General features: G+C 33.9%; 1 protein-coding gene across 1 annotated transcript in view; it reads left to right on the forward strand.

Moving 5' to 3' along the window:
* Positions 1 to 398: 398 nt before the first annotated feature.
* The window catches only part of LOC143252436 (EGFR adapter protein-like), a 66,638-nt gene continuing 47,251 nt past the window's right edge, over positions 399 to 19,785 (forward strand). Inside the window, exon 1 of the mRNA XM_076504557.1 lies at positions 399 to 591. The gene's annotated coding sequence lies outside the window, so the exon portion shown is untranslated. The remainder of the gene's footprint in view (positions 592 to 19,785) is intronic.

Raw genomic sequence — 19,785 nt, forward strand, 5'->3', positions numbered from 1 at the left:
AACAATATGGGCGTGATACTTGTTCGGGAGTTTCATGAAATGTTTACCGAAAGATTAATTTCCATAAGAGGTGGATTCAGGATACTCACAACTGCACGTGAACTTGTGGTGAATGTCCTCTGTGAGTCAGTCGCAGTAGCAACAAACACCACGTGAGTCACCTGTCAGACGGATCAATTAAATGAAGGTTGGGGGTACAAGCAAGGTGGGATCAGGTTGCTACGTGACAGGCCTTACAATTGGCAGCATTATTTGTAATGTAGCTATAATGGTGAGAACTGGCTGCCGGAAAGAAAGACGAGTTTTTGTCCTAGTTTCAAACAGGTAAACTAACCACAAGTAAACTGAATACGTTTTTCCTAATCATATGATTCCATTTATGTATTACTTGACATGTCCAATAAAAGTCGTCCTACCAGTATTACTAGAAGCAGCTTCGGTAAGCAGCGTAGGCAGGGAAAGAAAAGTTCTTACACCCTTTAGATGCTGTTTAGCAAAACCGCAATTTTATGACAATTACTGTTTACGTTAAACGTGATGTCCGACAACTAGCGCCGGTTTTGAAGAACACAAGGACCACAGGTTATTTAGGTAAAGTTCTTTACTTTGTATTCGATATTGTGAGAAGATTATTCTTTAAACGGGAATTTGTTTTTCCTACTGCTTTATTACTTGTTGTTTAAACGCAAGTCAAAGTTTAGAGGAACTCAATGGGGCTTGAGCCACTCAAATTAACCTATTACTATTCAGTTATGTAAACCGTACATGACAAAAATAGTAAAACAAAAAAATAAACTTCTCTAACAATCAAATTATCATTATTTTAATTTGACAATATCCTTAAACAAACGGCTGCATCAAAATATATCCTTCACTACACCTGTTTAAGGTTTTATTTGATTCATAACGGCTCAGTAAATTAACATAATACATATTTCTACCTACCTTTACTAATAAACTTACAGTAAAACTGTAATACGAATATAGTAGCAACATATATAAGTCACTGTTAAATTGTTGGCACTGTGCATGGTTCAGTTGCTCGTGTGTTTGCTTACTAAAAATTTGGCACATTTTATTTTGAATTTCTAGATCACTTAGAGCTCAAAAATATTAAACTTGCAAACACATTTACAAATAAAATATTTTTTCACAGAGTTAAAACACCATTGGAATTCCGATAAAAATAAAATATAATATAAATCCTTATCACATTAGCATGTATTTTTAACAAAATATTTGGAGAACAAAGAATCATAAAATTACATTATCTGCAAGGCGAAAGTATAAATTACCATTTTACGGAAAATTCAAAGTTCGTTTTCAGTTTTACTAAAAGTGACTTAGATTAAAAATTGAAAAAATATATACACATATCCTGAAAGTCGTTATTCGTAATGAAGTTTCGTCTTGTGTAACTTTTAATATCGTCATCGTCCGTTCCATCACACTCATCTATCGTTCAACGAAAAGCGGATATCATTGTAAAAAAGAGTGGATCTTATTTCATTCTAATAAGAAAATTACTAACAAGACTGCTTGCTTATCGTTCACATCTAATCATACCTCAGTTATTTTGTATATCAACTAATTATTTAAACTAAGGTTATATTGAAAATAGAATATAATCATGAGACACCTTCTACCTTAATCACATAATCATGAGATACTTTCAACCCTAATCACATAATCATGAGGTACTTTCTACCTTAATCACATAATCATGAGGTACTTTTTTACCTTGATCACATAACCACGAGGTACTTTCTACCCTAATTACATAATTATGAGGTACTTTCTACTCTAACCACATAAAATATTTTATACCTTAATTTTTCAATGCATAATTGACATTTGATATTTCAGATGAGTCTCTGCATTAAATGTTGTTAATTAAAACACTGTAACATGACAAGAACATCTGATAATTAACATCAAGCACAAAATCACTATGCGTTATTTAGTTACTATATCATCATTATAGAATAGTAACTCTGCTATATTAATACTGACAGGATAAAGTTAGTTTTACATTTAATGGTTTTTATTATAATGAAGTTCTTGAACATTATATTAGTAGTATATCGGAGGTATAGCGCTCAACACCCAGCTTCAAATCAGTGCCTACATCTAGATGAAAACATGTATAAGGTGGTTCATAGGTTGTGCTGACAAGTTAGTCATGCAAAAAGATGAATTTCTCATATAAATGAATAACATAGTCATCCAATTTATACAAAAAAGTTAATAATTGCACCCCAGCACTATTATTATAACTAAAACAAAGTACCTCAGCATAAGAACTGAGACATCCAATTTAAATATTCAGGTTACTTAGAAGGGGAAGAAACACCTCATTTTAAGAACTTAAAATAAGACATCCAATTTAAATATTCAGGTTATATACAAGGAGATGGATTACCTCAGCATAAGAACTTAAGACATCCAATTTAAATATTCAGGTTATATACAAGGAGATGAAGTATCTCAGAATATGAACTAAGACATCCAATTTAAATATTCAGGTTACTTGCAAGGAGATGAAACACCTCAGCGTAAGAACTTAAAATAAGACATCCAATTTAAGTATTCAGGTTATATACAAGGAGACGAAGCACCGCAGCATATGAACTAAAACATCCAATTTAAATATTCAAGACGTGAAATACCAATGACTGTATAAATTATTTAATACGTACTAGTGATTGCTATCAGCATTCTACAAGCATTACAAACCCCTACATCAACACAACAACATTTTTACTTGGAAGTAACTTTCAAATTAATATAGGCAAGTTTATACTTCATCTGGAAAGAAATAAAAACACCTCATACATAAAAAAGTATCATGTTATCTTATAGTGTCAATAACTGCTTACAATGTTAATTTCATGATTACATAAGTGTTTTTTTTATTTGCAGTTGTTCTCTCTGACACGCGCAAACAGTAGGTTCTCTCACCTTTTTACGACAGTTTTTTTGCTGTTGACCAGTGTAATTACTTTCTATATATATATATATATATATACACTGTTTCATAAATAGTGTCTATTTCACTGTCTAGTAGTTACAATAAAATATATTATGATCTCCAATATCTTCGTTCACCGTATTTAGCAAATAAGGTCGAAAATAACCTAACTTGACCTTGATACGAGATTCAAATGGCTTAAAGCCTCAAAAAAAATAATAATCCACAATCATCAAGTAAACCTAATCAATACAAATTCATGTCCTAAAATAGGTTTTGGTAGGTATCCATTCTCTTTTGAGGGAAATAACCCAGTGCGATCATTGAATAAGATAGAGTTTACGGCGTTTGCTGACTTCCGGAGATTAAGTTTAGTGACCTCAAATTACTTTTACAGTTGACAAAAAACTGGTATAAAAACATTTTGAATTCTAGAAGCCATAAAGAAGATAATTGTGCACAATGTTGTAAATTAACAAGAAATTCCCAGAGAGCTGAAAAACGTTGACATGGGCCGCTGCACTAAACACAGTTTCGAATTTCGTGCAAAGCTACACAAAGGCTATCTGCGCTTGCCGTCCCTACTTTAGCAGTGTAAGACTAGAGGGAAGGCAGCTAGTCATCACCACCAAAGGTTATTCATGGGCTACTCTTTTACTAATGAATAGTGGGATTTACCGTCACATTACAACGCCCCCACGGCCGAAAGAGCGAGCATGTTTGGTATGACAGGGATTCGAGCACGTAATCCTCGGATAACGAATCGAGTGCCTTAACCACCTGGCCATGCCGGGCCACAAAAACGGTGTATAACACTGTATTATAAAATCATAAATTACATAAGGCCTTTTCGTCGAAAAATAAAATGATCTGATGTATTGAATACAATTTCTTTCTCTTGTTTTTCTCCTGCAGGGGCATGAAACAGATACATGTCAATTTTATACAACTCTCAGAAAACTACTCTGACGAAATATAATATCAGATAACCAATATAATAACACATCACTTTATAACATGTTGAACTCATTATTTTGTATTTATCTTACAATTCATGATTCGTTAGTAAAGGGATATTAAAGAAGCTTTGAGCACAAATTACAGCGTGATTAAAACATTATTGACCAGGTGGTTAAGGCACTGGACTCGTAATCCGATAGTCACGGTTCGAATCCCTGTCACATCAAACATGCTCGCCCTTTTAGTCGTGGGAGCGTTATAATGATACAGTCAATCCCAGTATACGTTGGTAAAATAGTAGCTCAAGAGGGGGCAGTGGGTGGTTATGACTACCTGCCGTCCCTCTAGTCTTACACTGCAAAATTAGGGACAACCAGCGCAGATGGCCCTCGTGTAGCCTTACAGATAAACTTTTAATCAGCATATCTTTATATATCGTTTTTATATATGATGTTTGAAAAGAAAGTTAGGTGCTTTGTTTGTTTTCAATTTTGCGAAAAGCTACACGAGGCATATGCATACTAGTTGTTCCTAATTTAACAGTGGTGGACTAGAGGGACGACCATCCATCTCCAACTTTTGGTCGACTCTTTTTCAACGAATAGTGATATAGGCCATCACATTATAACGCTTCATGGCTAAAAGAGCAGACACGTTTGGTGGATGGGTATTCGAACCCGTGACCCACAAATTACGAATGAAGAGTCCTAACCACCTGACCATGCTAAGCGTATCACACTAGGTATATATAGATTCATTGGGTAGGAGGAAAGTTGGCTCAGTCAGAATGCTAAATGTTAAGGGGTTGTGGGTAAAGAACGCTAGGTAACCCACATTAAGTCACTTTCTCAAAGTTGATGTTTAAAACACGTGTTTTTTTTTTACTAAAATATATAATAATGAGGTTCTTTAGGTTTTGTTATATGATTTTATAAATCAAATATAGGTAAGCAGATTGCCTTCGCTGTTTGTAACTGTTTTATATTCACAGAGGGAAAGAAATTAATATATTTTTATATCAGAATTTTCTCTTTGTTTTTCTCGGTGCAAAAGTTCAGTGATAGTGTTTTCTTATTAGAAAAAATTTAAGAAATGCAAATGTTAAGTTGCATTTTTTAAAAAGATTCTGGAAGAATTTGAGTCAAGTGAGGATTGATAAGCAAAGCAACGAAATTGATAAAAATATAAATATATTGTTTCACATAAAACCGACAAAACTATAGCATGTTCACAAATAATTAATTCAATATATTAATACACTGTTTGCATCAAAGTAACTGTATAGTCAATTTATACGCACACGGATGTGTCATATATTCAAATGTAGTCATAATACAGGGTGTTCGGAAAGTCGCTGTGCAGTTTTGTAATCATATTTTATTCAGTCTATTTCAAGCCAGCAACTGATAGCGGTGTTTAGAAACAAAATAAGAAGGATCCAGGCCTGTATTGTTGCCAACGGGGGTCACTTTCATCATTGTTTATAATTGTCATTCATATTTACCTCCTGTATTTTATATTGAAACATGTCTGTTAATAAATATATAAGTGCACAGTGACTTTCCGAACATCCTGTATATATATTAAATTAAAAAAAGGGATATAAAATAGTAAAAAATGAATTGAACTAATAATAAATAGCATAAATGGCGTACCTAAAGGGTTATTGAGCTAACTCCAGAACTAAATGTAGTTCTGTTTCAAGAGTAAATAAAACAAAAATTAAGGTTGGCTGTTGGTTGGTTTTTGGAGCAGCCCAATTTAGCTATCTCTGCCGAACAACCGAATAAACATAAATTTAAAAAATAAAATTTGTAAAAATGACCAAGGAATCAAATTAAAAATAAGATTAAGAGTTACAAATATTTTCATTTCTTGCCTTTGCTAATGAGGATAACTAGATTTATAGTCTGCAACGTTGATTGGAACAAAGAAATGGTATCATCGGAAGCTGACTTTTAGGTTTAAGGATATGTTTTACCTTGCTTTATGTTGTTATCTATGATGAGATGCACTATGGGTATAATTCGTTTTGCAATTTATTTCTTGTATTTTTTTCATGTTTAAGGATCATTTACTTACATTTAAACTTTCTAATATGCTGCATGAACGTATGTTTGTTGTTGTTTGTTTTGTTTCTTAGAGAAAAACAAAATGTGCTGTTCCGCCGTAGATAATCGGTCCACTAATTTTAGTTTTTTAATTTTATTAATTTGTCGTTGTTTCATCGGGGCACTATATCTATATAAATTTCTACAATGTTTTTTAGATTATTAGCATTGAATGAATGTAATGAAAGTGTAATTAGACGACAATTTAGAATCCTGTTGAAGGTCAATAGTGAACAACAATTGCGAATGAAAGAAAGTCTACTAATTAATAGACTCAAAATATAGTGCGATTCCTTTAATGCTGGACCTTTGAGCAACAGCAATGTGTCAACTTGGAATTACTCGCTAACCTGATTGTGTTTCTATCTGAAGAACGGACTGAGCTCAGTCCGGAATTTCGTAAGTATGATTTAATGGTTGTCTGAAACTCGGGCATGAGGTGATTAATTTAATTATTGTAACAGATTTACTGTTCTACATTTATATTAGTGCTTACGTTTGTTTCATTGTAGTTTTCTTTTAGCATGCGACGTATATTGTTGGATGTGTATCGCGCAAGTTCCACCTGTTCTCGAAATATGTAGAAGATTCTTGAGAGTAAGAATCAACATTATTTGTTTCACGAAAACGCTATCGTGCTCGAACATTGGTGAAATTTCTAAAAATTCTTGTTGATATATAAAAAAAGCGACGCGCAGAGAGACACATAAGATTATTGTTGGTCAGTTACAGTCAGTGTGCTATAAGCCTTGGAAGCTGTAATTGTGATTAACATCTATTAACTACAGAATTTGACCAGGAACGTTGATAAATTTCGAACATTACAAACCGTTTAATCTCAGTGAATTAACTTCGTACCTTCGTATTTCTAAGAAGACGTTAAATATTGTCGTCGGGAAAAACTTAAGGGTGCTACAAGCTTAACCACCAGCCTAAAGAATGTTTGTTTTTGAATTTCGCACAAAACTACACGAGGGCTATCTGCACTAGCCGTCCCTAATTTAACAGTATAAGGCTAGAGGGAAGGCAGCTAGTCATCACTACCCTCCGCCAACTCTTGGGCTACTCTTTTACCAGCGAATAATGAGATTGACCGTCACATTAAAACGCTCCCACGGCTGAAAGGGCGAGCATACTTGGTGTGACAGGGATTCGAACCCGCGACCCTCAGATTACGAGTCGAATGCCTTAACACACATGACCATGCCGGGCCTCTAATTTTCAGATGTACCAATAAAAATTAGCTCCGTGATGGTCGATAAAATATTAATTTCCAGATCAGATATAAGACTCAGTATTATTTGCAAGTTTGTAAAACTTGTATGTAAAGCATCATTTGTAATGACTATTAGTAACAACTGTTATTATATATTGTGTCGTTCTGTGTGTGTGTGTGTATTAAAATATATTTATGTTAAAAAAAGAAAATTTTGTGTATCAATCTTGTTGAGAAATATCATATATTTAATACATATTAACATTTATTTAACTTCTCAATTCAAATTCAAATTTCCGGTTATTTGAAATAGTCATACGAACATGTGTAACATAATACGTTGGAGATTCGTCCGATATAAATTATAAGACGAATCATTATGTATTATATATTATGTATATATCATCTATATACGTTTACACGGATGTTTACACAGTGTGTCCACAGTAAACGTTGTATCGCTCTGCGTCGTTCCATCATTAGAGCGTGCAACAGTTACTACCTATTCTATCAAACAACGTTGTGTTGTGTTGTTACTAGAACGTTCCAGAGTCGTTAAATACTTTTCCAAGTGTGGTGTTTAACCTACTACTACCAGAATATTTTGAAATAATGTCGTCTTGATTAATTACTAGAATGTTAAACCATTGTCGGACTACTTTATCGGGCGTAGTGTCTACCAGTTACAGTACTGCACTATGTACTACAAATTTATGTGTGAGGCAAAGTCGCCGTGTTCCAGCACTGGAGCACACCAACGTCGTACTGGTATACTGGGTGGAGTATGATATATCGTCCATGATGGAGAATATAAAGATATTGTGTTCGCGCGCCACAGTTTAAGCACGTTGTTTTTTCTGCTGTAGAAAGCCTTATTTTCACCTTTCCAACATGGCTCCAAAGCTGTCGCCTGGTGAGCGTAAAATGACCCTTGACAAGAAGCCCAGGGACACAATTAACTTTGGCACTAAACAGTTTGGACGTTTAACGTTCTTACATGAATGTTTTGTATAGAACACTGTAATTAAAAAGCCATGTTACATCCTTAAAAATAAGTTGTTCTATAGTGGGCCGATTTTTTTTCAAGAATGCATCCCCCATAATATAGGGGTTTCAAACATACGCCACACTTTCCAGGAAAGCATCACGACGTATAACGGGTACCCACTGTATTTTATGAATGTTCATGTGACATAGAAGGAATGCCCATAGAGAAGGTAGAAGTAATTAGGGGCATGTCTTAGTTGTTTTTTCAATGAATATTATTTTCAGAGCTACTGTTTGACTCTCTCTGTGCTACAGCTAGATGGACATAGGTTTTCACATTTTTTATAGTTGTGTGTGTTTTCTTACAACAAAGCCACATCGGGCTATCTGCTGAGCCCACCGAAGGGAATCGAACCCCTGATTGTAGCGTTGTAAATCTGAAGACATACCGCTGTACTAGCGAGGGGCTTTTTTATAGTTACTTTGTTGTTCTTTTTTAATTTTGCGCATAGCTACACGAGAGTTATCTGAACTAGCCGTTCATAATTTAGCAGTGTAAGGTTAGAGGGAAGGCAGATAGTCACTACTACCCACCGCCAACTCATGAGCTACTATTTTACCAACGAATTAAATTAATCTACGAGACCTTAGGCTTAACTAAATAGATCACTTAAAAGAGTACGACCTTCTGAGTCGAAAACTATAATTGTATCTTAAATCGTTCAAGAAATCACGGAGCTATAAGCTAAAAATTTGTACTTAAAATAAAACTAATTCAAAGCTGTTCTACGAGTTGCTCCGCGGCTAAAATAACTATATAAGCAGGTGATTTAATTTTTCAGTAATATAAAAAAGTGTCAACTTATTTACATAGTTTGTGATGAAACAGCTAACGATTTCAATAAACACATAAGTAAGAGTTCCATTAAACAATCTTGATATTAAGAAAATACCTATGATAAAAATATGTAAATTGCAATATTTTTGAACCCAATATATCCAAGAGTTTATTAATAAGTTAGTGAAACTCTGCATATATTCTTGCTGTTTTTACTAAATTCACATTCGAGTATATAATAACAATACTGATACTTCCATATCAGGTGGCCAGGTGGGTTAAGGCGTTCGACTCGTAATCTGAGGGTTTGAATCCCCGTCATACCAAACATGCTAGCCCTTTCAGCCGTGGGGGCTGTATAATGTAATGGTCAATCCCACTATTCGTTGGCAAAAGAGTAGCCCATGAGTTGGCGGTGGGTGGTAGTGACTAGCTGCCTTCCCTCTAGTCTTACACTACTTAATTATATATTTGATAATTGCAACATAAAAAACTATATTTTTAAATTTATAAATTTCAGTCAACGTCATAAAATATTTACACTCTAGAATCTAGATAGCTGAATTTACTATAAATTAGTATAAAATATCCTCGTTCCACTATGAGGTTCAATTCCTACCACTCATAATTCACAGATGCCACAATATATTGATCAATCTTCTCTATTATGTTTAGTTACTCTAAAGTTACCCTAAGAAGGTCCATACCTGACCAAAAACTTCTTTAAGACACGCGTCTCTCGCGCGCGAATACGTATGCAAAGCTTGGTTTTGTTAGCATGCGATGGTAGCGCCCCTGGAATCTAGAGTGATGTCGGAAACACAGAATCCGATTCATTCGAGTTTGACGACCCTGTAACCTTAACCCCCCTCTCAACTTGCCTGGATTAACCTTCTGGGTGCGTTTTGTCCAATCTACCTTGGTAGGAGACTTCAGCAATTAAACATTAAATCTTTCCTCTAGGCCAACCCAAGTCCGCATGCCATGTTTGGTCCTGCATGCTCAAACCATGTAGGAGTTCGCAGACATATATATTTATTAAACCACAGTGTGAATTAACAAAGAATAAATAATTTTTATTTCGAATTATATCTTTAAAGTGGAATTATCTTATTTTTATTATGTCAACTTTTAACATGAGGGGTAACAAAGTAGCCCTCATATTTCTGAATACTTTTTGAGACACTAACCAAAGTTATTGGTCAAAAAGACTGAAACCGAATAAAGCTCTAAGCCTACAACTAACGGTTCATTCTTTCACAATACTATTGTTTTAATTACCGAAAATTCCATGTTTTATTAGGTTTGTTTGTTTTAAATTTCGCGCAAAGCTACATGAGGGCTATCTGCGCTAGCCGTTTCTAATTTAGTAGTGAAAGACTAGAGGGAAAACAGATAATCATAAACGTCAATTGCTAAGTCTTGGGCTACTCTTTTACCACCGAATAGTGGGAATAACTGCCACATTGTAACGCTCCGCGGCTGAAAGAGGATGGGGCAAGGATTCGAACAGGCGACCCGTAGTTTAAGAATCGAACGTCCTAACCATCTGGCAGCGCAGCCCGGCATGGCCAAGTGGTTAAGGCACTCGACTCGTGGGTTCGAATCCCTGTTACACCAAACATGCTCGCGCTTTCAGTCATCAGGGCGTTATAATGTGACGGTCAATCCCACTATTCGTTGGTAAAAAAATAGCCTAAGAGTTGGCGGTGGGCGATGAAGACTAGCTGCCTTCCCTCTAGTCTTACACTGCTAAATCAGGGACGGCTAGCGCAGATAGCCCTCGAGTAGCTTTGCGCGAAATTCAAAAAACAAACAAACAAACAATCTGGCCGCGCCAAGTTTGTTTCTTTAGGTAATATTGTTTTGTTTTATAATACACCTCTTTCATTTCGTTAATTTTGTCAGTGTTGTGCCTGTTATAACAAGTGAAATTTACACGGGGTACATATCCCTTAATGTCTTCAGTTATGAAGTTATCCTCTTTCACATTCGAACAGCATTTTACAGCTACTTACTTGTATCACTAGACCCTAAGTGGATTACTCTCCGAACCAAACACGTATTTAGAGAAGTGTAATAAAACATATGTCATAAGATATTTATCAAACATCGTCCATTCGACTTGTTTTCCACTCGGAGTTTTGTAAAGTTGTGCTTCTCCATGTTAATTGTATTTATATATATATGTATATATATATATAAGCTTAAGTGCGAATAAGTTGTTTAGTTTTATTTTACATTATATAATTCTATAGCTTATTCGAAATTAAATACGTATATGGTGAAACGTCCGAACATATATTGTCCTTGCTGCGACTTAACTCCGAGTTTTGCTTGGGCAGTCTGTTGGGAAATCTTAATATGAGTTAACTTTCGTAATACAAACATTTTCACATGTGTGAATGTTATTGTTTTTCGAGGTAGAAACAGAGAAAAAAAGAGCAAGTTTTGGTGGAACAAAATCGTTGGTATCAGATGTTCTGTGGTTGGCCACTATTGTATCATCTTTTTCAGTTCTAAGTGTGATCGAAAGTAAGAAAACAACATGTCCAGATTTAACAAAAGAAAAAAAAGTTGAATATCTGATCTTAAAACACAATCTACATGTTGCATTTCTTAGTTATTCATAGCGTAGCGAGTTATTGGCACCATTTCCTACCATACTAAACCTGACAAGTAGCTTATGGAGATAAATAAGCTAAGAGTAGTCGGTTATCTATTATTACCTAGTATTTACGTGGCTGAACTCCACATGTACTTTATTTCAACAACAAATTGCCACACCCGGTTCTGTAATGACTCGCTATTCACGAGCGACTTCTTACAGAATAATTTTCAGATGTTTGCCCTCCTAATAAATAATAAAACTTACGCATTACGAGTTGCCTAGGCAACAAAGTTATACATATTATTTTATTCTGTGTTTACTCTTTTGGTTACTCTACGTGTATAATATAATATTATCATTTACAAACGTAGTACGTAGTTATAACATTAACTGTTGGTTAACTTTGACATCCGTGAAACATAATGTTTTGTTTACAATTCTACGTGTTTCTTTTCTTCGTCGCTAAGCGCAAAGCTACATAATGGAGTGTCTATACTGGGTCCATTGCGGGTATCAAAACCCGATTTTTAGCGTCATGAGACCTCAGACTAACAGAAGAGCATCACTTCTGCAACTGCTTCGTTGTTTTAAACATCAATTTTCGATTAGTTTAAAATGTATGTTAAAAAACTTTAAAGGTTTACTAAATTAAATTGTCATTTTTAACAGTATAACAAATTTTACTGCCTTAGAAAACAATAACAAAGAAGAATGGCGGTAAATATTATTGCAAATCCCTTAAATTGTTTGATAATAATTAGCCTAAGACATTATTCACTCGTAAACAATTCTGTATGCTAGGATTTAGGTACAATTCTTAACTAATATATAAAATTAAATGTGATTGGTGAAGAACAATTCTGATGTTTAAAAGTTTTGTAGTTAAGTATGTACATATATATATATATCATATCTGATACTAAAGCAAAGAAGGAAACGTGTCTGACAGAAGTTTGATGAAGACGTAAATCTGTGTCTCCTCATTATCGAGTCATTATCTCAAGTTATTCAGAGTTTACTCCTGTAACTAGGTGTGTAAAACTACCAGGGGTGACCTCTAACTTAGGTTGGATATATCTGTTCAAGTCAGTAAACTGCCTAACTAGTTTTGTTAAAAATCTCGTTAACAATATAGTTTACGTAACATATCAGTTCAATCTCTTATTACCAGTATACACTATTAATAAATGCTAATACCTAATGTTCACAAAGCTCCATCTTGTGGAATATATTTCCTTCTTGCTTACTCTGCAGTATTGATCGGCTGTCTTAAGAATACGTATCTTTCTTTTTAATTTGACAAACTGTTTGTTTGTGTTGTGAATCTCGCTCAAAGCTACTAGAGGGTTATCTGTGCTAGCTGTCTCTAATTTCGCGGTGTATAAAACAAAATAGTGGGATTAACCGTCACGTTATAACGCCCCCATGGCTGAAAAGGCGAACTTGTTTGGTGTGACGGGGATTCGAACCCGCAACCCTCATATTACGAGTCGAGTGTCTTATCCACCTCTCCATGCCAGGCGTAATCTAAGGGCTGCGAGTTCGAATCCCCATCACACCAAACATGCTCGCCCTTTCAGCCGTGAGGGTGTTATAATGTTACAGCCAATCCCACTATTCGTTGGTCAAAGAGTAGCCTAAGAATTGACAGTGGGTGGTGGTGACTAAGTGCCTTCTCTCTAGTCTTACACTGCTAAATTAGGGACTGCTAGCGCAGTATAAGCTTACGTATAAGCCCTCGTGTAGCTTTGCGTGAAATTCAAACCAAACCAAACCAACAAATAATTGTTATTCAAGGGCTGTTTGTGCTGACCGTCCGTAATTTTGAAGTAATAGAGTAGCGGGACTGCAGCTGATCAACACCAGTTACTGCCAACTCTTGGGCTACTGTTTACCAAAGAATAGTAACGCCCTCACAGTTGAAAAAGTGAGCATTTTCAGTGAAGAGGTTTCGTTTCCGTGATCGGCAAGTAGTGAATCGAGCGCCCTATTCACCAAAATATTCCTTTATAACATGAATATCGCGAATCAGGATTAAATTGGAGTTTGCTTATTCGTTTTGTGATATCAAAGTTTTATTTTTCTAAATGTTAGCTTATTATGTTGTTTGTTTTTTTAGTATTCCATATTATGACTTTGTTTAATTTTCTAGTGTCTAAGATTCTACCTTAGTTTAAGTTTCTGGTTTCCTAGATACTACATCGTTTTGTGTTTCTAGTGTCCAAGATTCTGTCTTATTTCTTTTCTAATGTCCAAGAAACTTAAGCTATATTTCTAGTATTACAGACACTATCTAAGGGTCTCTGTTCTATCTTTACATGCCACTTATTTAATCTAACACTTAATGACTTTTATTTTCCAGTTAAAGATGTCAGTCATAACCATACATAACAAACACTTAGAGATTTTCGAAACAGTTTTCCCGTGATCGTGAAAAAGAATATTTATTTTTATTCTGACTAAGACAAATACTATGATTTGTGTTATGCATGTAATACGCTAAACAACGTGTTAAAGAACGTACTCAGTCAAATACTGTAAACTTACTTATAAATGCATAAAATTCAGGATTTACATTAAGGTATAAAATCGTGATCTTTTAACACCTTTTTTGATTGCCTTTTGTACAAGCCATATTTACTAAGTTGTTGAATTTTCTGAAGAGATTTGTATATCAAAGTGTAAGGTGTTTTAGAATCTTCTTGAAAAAAATTCATAACTAAAAATTGAGAAGAGTTGAATTTACTTAAGAAGTGATATTTATATTACAAAATATATATGTAAAAACGGCTGGTTTGGATTGAGAAAAGATTTTATGCACATTTTCTCAACCCAAACCAGCCGTTTTTACACATATATTTTTCTCTACAAGTGGGTTTTCTCGTCATCAGTGATTATATTACAAAACATTTTGAGACTGTAACAGAATTTGAACAAACAGTAGAATACAAAAATGTAATTAAAATATTAAAAACAAACACAAGATGTGAGTATTGGGAAACACTTTATTTGACGTGCTTCCTGTTGCTATTTTTAAAAATAAAAATAAATTTAAAAACAATGCAGTTACGTCGCTTTTACAAATATTGCGATACATTCTAACTAAATAGCAGATCAAACTGCCACGTTATGCTCTCTCTGTTTTCTTTTCCATCAAATACAGCCCGGTTGAAACGCAAGAAGGAATTATGTTTAACATAAAATTACCTTCCTTGTTACATTGATACACGCCCTCCACTAGTACAACGGTAAGACTACGGATTTACAATGCTAAAATCAGGGGTTTAATTCTCCTCGGTGGGCTCAGCTGATAGCTCGATGTGACTTTGTTATAAGAAAACAAACACACGGTGTCTGAATAAGCATTTAATGTTTTCATTCGATTGGTTTTTATTGAAAGTTTCAATGTTTGTAGCAAAGCAGAAAGCTATCTGTGCTACGCCTACTACAGGGATCGAACCCTTATTTATGATGCTATACGGCTTAAATCCTACCGCTGTATTAACTCAGTGAAAAAAGATTCTATAAGAAATGGGAAGGCAGATACAGTAAGACAAAAAGTGACTGGAATTCGCGAACTATCAAAGTTAGAACGCTCTGTTTCATCGTGTTTGTTCAGTCTATTAAATGTCTTTTACATACTAGCAAATCAAATAAACGTAAATCAATTTACCAAGTTGTCGTTATATTCGAGTCTCGAAATCTAAAATTATGTCAATATTGAAACTTTACGATATTATATAACTTTCAGCTGTCACTCTGAGAGTTAACTAAGTATGTAAATCTTAAAACGTTATACTGACAGAAGACAGACTGTATTTTCATCTAATTCTCCGAACACATGTCGAATATAATATTAAATTAAACTTCTTCGGGAAGTACAGATTATAAAATTAGATGTTATGTTTGAATAACTCGAACATCCTATGGAGTTTTCAAACTTATACTTCTGCCAGTAAATATGGATAAAACGAAAAATTTTAGAAAGACCTGGAGTAAGGCTTGGAGGCGGTATTCATTATAAAACAATGTAGTTTTAAATATTCCATTTCTAATGTGTGATCAAGCAGTAACTGAGGCAGTTTTGATTTAAATCTAACATTCGGAAGCTTTAACAGCTAAATGGTAATGTGTGGTCATGTTCACCAAATTTAATGCAACACAGCATGACTCATTTTTCAAGACTATTCTTCTTGAATCATGAATTGCTAAATTACTCAACGACTTTATATTATTTTGGCCAATTATAAAAACTATTGCTTGTGCATCTATGTAAAGAGTATAGTCTGTTGTATGTTCATGTAATTACTTCGAAGTGTGTGGATGGACCTTCATCATAACTTGTATGGAAGTTCCTTAGGTCCATGCGAGATTGATTACATATTACATACAAATTTTCAGTTTTTTATTTTGCGATTTTTATGGACGTTTTTGCGATGTTTACCACTACTTCGCCCCCTGTTGACGGATCTTCACCAAACTTGACATCAAGATTTGTTGGGCTTATGAGGAGATACCTGGAGGGTTGCGGTTTCACATGTTATGTTTTACATTTTTATTGCGGTATTTTTACAATTACATATAAAGGAAGCAACTTTTGATGTCCTAAGATAACCTTTCATTGATTATGAATTTACGAAACTTCCGTCCAGGGAGCAGGTACTCCAGCTAGTTTGTAATATGCTTTTCAAACCCGGAGCCATATTCGTTAGATTTTAAAGTTAGTTAGGAAATTTAAACTACTTTAAGTTTTTCCAATGCACGGTTTTCATGAAGATAATTGAATAATCCCTGTTCTAGTTTGCGCTAAAATCACGGTTTCGATTCCCCTCGGTGGGTTCAGCAGATAGCTCGATGTGGCTTTGCTGTAAAAAACACATTGTTCTCGTTCGAGGACGTAATAGTAATAGTAGTAGTAATATCTCCTTATAAACCTACAGTAATACCTCCTTAAAAACCTACAGTAATACCTCCTTATAAACCTACAGTAATACCTCCTTATAAACCTACAGTAATATTTCCTTATAAACCTACAGTAATATCTCCTTATAAACCTACAGTAATATCTCCTTATAAACCTACAGTAATATCTCCTGATAAACCTAGAGTAATATCTCCTTATAAACCTACAGTAATTTCTTCTTACAAACCTACAGTAATATCTCCTTATAAGCCTACAGTAATATCTCCTTATAAACCTACAGTAATACCTCCTTATAAGTCTACAGTAATATCTCCTTATAAACCAACAGTAATATCACCTTATAAACCTTCAGTAATATCTCCTTATAAGTCTACAGTAATATCTCCTTATAAGTCTACAGTAATATCTCCTTATAAACCTACAGTAATACCTCCTTATAAACTTACAGTAATATCCTCTTATAAACCTACAGTAATATCTCCTTATAAACCTACATTAATATCTCCTTATAAACCTACATTAATGTCTCCTTATAAACCTACATTAATATCTCCTTATAAGTCTACAGTAATATCTCCTTATAAGTCTACAGTAATATCTCCTTATAAACCTACAGTAATACCTCCTTATAAACTTACAGTAATATCCCCTTATAAACCTACAGTAATATCTCCTTATAAACCTACATTAATATCTCCTTATAAACCTACATTAATATCTCCTTATAAACCTACATTAATATCTCCTTATAAACCAACAGTAATACCTCTTTATAAGTCTACAGTAATAGTCAATATATATATTGTCTTTATTATACCTTATAATATTTCTTTTATGCATTTGTTTTCGACGATATTGTGAGTGAAATATATAATTACTAACCTGCTTTTTTGGGTACTCTAATATGTTTTTTTATGTTATAAATTATTTTTCATGGAATTTTAATTTGTAATTCACTGACTGAAATAAGGGAAAGTCACAAAAAAATTAACTTTGAGTTACGAATAATACAATTTTGTTTTGGGTTATTGTATAGCTTCTGTCTACCCTGGTGGCTCAGCGTTAAAGTCTGAGGGCTTCTAACATTAACAAATCGGGTTTCGTAAGTCGTAGTGGACACAGCACAGATAGTCCACTTTACAGCTTTGTTCTAAAAAGAACAAGCGTCTAACTTCCATGATAAAACAGTTAAACAAGGTTAACGCGTCATGTTAAAAGTTTAAACAAACTCAAGTGATTTCATAAATAACATTTACCATTTTAATAACTTAAAATCGATTACTAAATTTGGTACTTAGATAGACAGACAAAAATAACTCAATATTTTAACGAAACAATTACTAGAGTCATGTAAAAGACCTAATCTCGTGAAGCAAGGAAGCTAATTAAACCTAACAAAGGTGAAGAAAATCACGTTCATCTGCAAAGTCTTTTATCGCATTCTCAGATGTAACAAATGAACTAATTAATTAAGAGGATCACATTGTAAGAAGTAGCAAGTGGACTAACTAGCAGAATCGCATTCTCAGAAAATAGTAAATGTACTAATTAATTAAGAGGTATGGAATACAAATCTACAGTAAGCACATATTCATTCGTTAGACCTAACTCAATTTTTGGTAGATTAGCGGGAACTGTTTATACAGACAAGATAGTAAGTGCCTTACAGTGTTGTCCACATGTTTTGTCATGTATATTTTTGGATTTAAAGTAAGCTACGTGTAGAATTTTAGTAATCTGTAAAGTGTTGTCCTAGCAGAAAATGTAACCAGTTTATCTTTTTCTGAATGTCTGATAGTTGGGGGACAAGTGGCGAGTTGTTCTGTCTGTGAAAAGGGTCCCATTTCTGAAAACGTCTAAAGAACTCCTTATGTATTCTATTTGTTAACTTTGACAATAGTTTCTTTTATTATTGCGATCACAGACCTAAAAAATAAAACGGAGTTATTTGTTAATTTCCTGACATGTCGTAAATAACATCTTACTACTATGAGCTCACTTACTATAATTGCAATTAACATTACCACGGAATAAGTAGAATTCATTATTGTACACATATTCACTGACCGGGTCTCAAGAAGTGCGGTTATTTGAATCATTTTTTGGATTATAACTTTCGAGGTTATGAAAATGTCGAGCAATTTTTTAAAGTTTAAGCAGAAGATGTTTTCCTAATCCAAGAACTTAAAATTTTAAATGAGTTAAGGATTTTATTTGCTACCGAAACGTGAAGATTTCTTTGATTATATCTAGGCATTATCCGTTTCAGTTGGCTGATAGAACATGACTAGATCCGAATGTAAAAGTAATTAGTAATAGCTAAGTTGAACGTCTACTTAAGCATAATTTTCCTCCTAATTTAACTATTTTTTTCAGTTTTATTGAAGGAACTTTTTTGTTTTAATATAAAAAATTCAATAAGTTGTGATAGTACCAAGCATTTTTATTCTAAAAGTATAAAAGTATTTCTTTAGAGAAACGTCTTTTTAATCTCAAAAAAGCATGAATGTTTCAACATGCTTCTACAATTTATGGTTTTCTAACAGTCAGTGGTTCACTTTTTAGCCAGCTTATTATTCTGATAATTAAAAATAAAATAAATCTCCAATTTATCATAAGTTGTAAAAATTAGTTGACTCGTAATCTGAGGATCGCGGGTTCGAATCCCTGTAGCATCAAATATACTCGTCCTTTCAGCCGTGAAGGCATTATGATGTTACGGTCAATCCTACTATTTGTTGGTAAAAGAGTAGCCCAAAAGTTATCGGTGGGTGATGATGATGACTAGCTGCCTTCCCTCTATTCTTACACTGCTAAATTAGGGACGGCTAATGCAGATAGCCCTTGTGTAGCTTTGCGCGAAATTCAAACCAAACCACACCAAAATATTAGTTTTTGTATGTACTATATGTATTTAAAATAAGTCATAAAAATTAGTTTTGTCTATATACTCTATATGTCTACCATAAGTTATAAAAATTAGACTTTCTATGTTATTCGATGTATTTACTATAAGTTAAAAAATATTAGTTTTGTAAATGTGTTTTGTACTTTCTTTGTGGGCTAATTGGCCTGCTGCAGTTTCTATATTCAATACAATACACCATGTGGGCATAAGGGCAAGAAATAATTTTCATTGGATGAATATGTTTATTTGTTCATTTTGT

Source organism: Tachypleus tridentatus, chromosome 1 (genome assembly GCF_004210375.1).
Source record: "Tachypleus tridentatus isolate NWPU-2018 chromosome 1, ASM421037v1, whole genome shotgun sequence".
Taxonomy (NCBI): domain Eukaryota; kingdom Metazoa; phylum Arthropoda; class Merostomata; order Xiphosura; family Limulidae; genus Tachypleus; species Tachypleus tridentatus.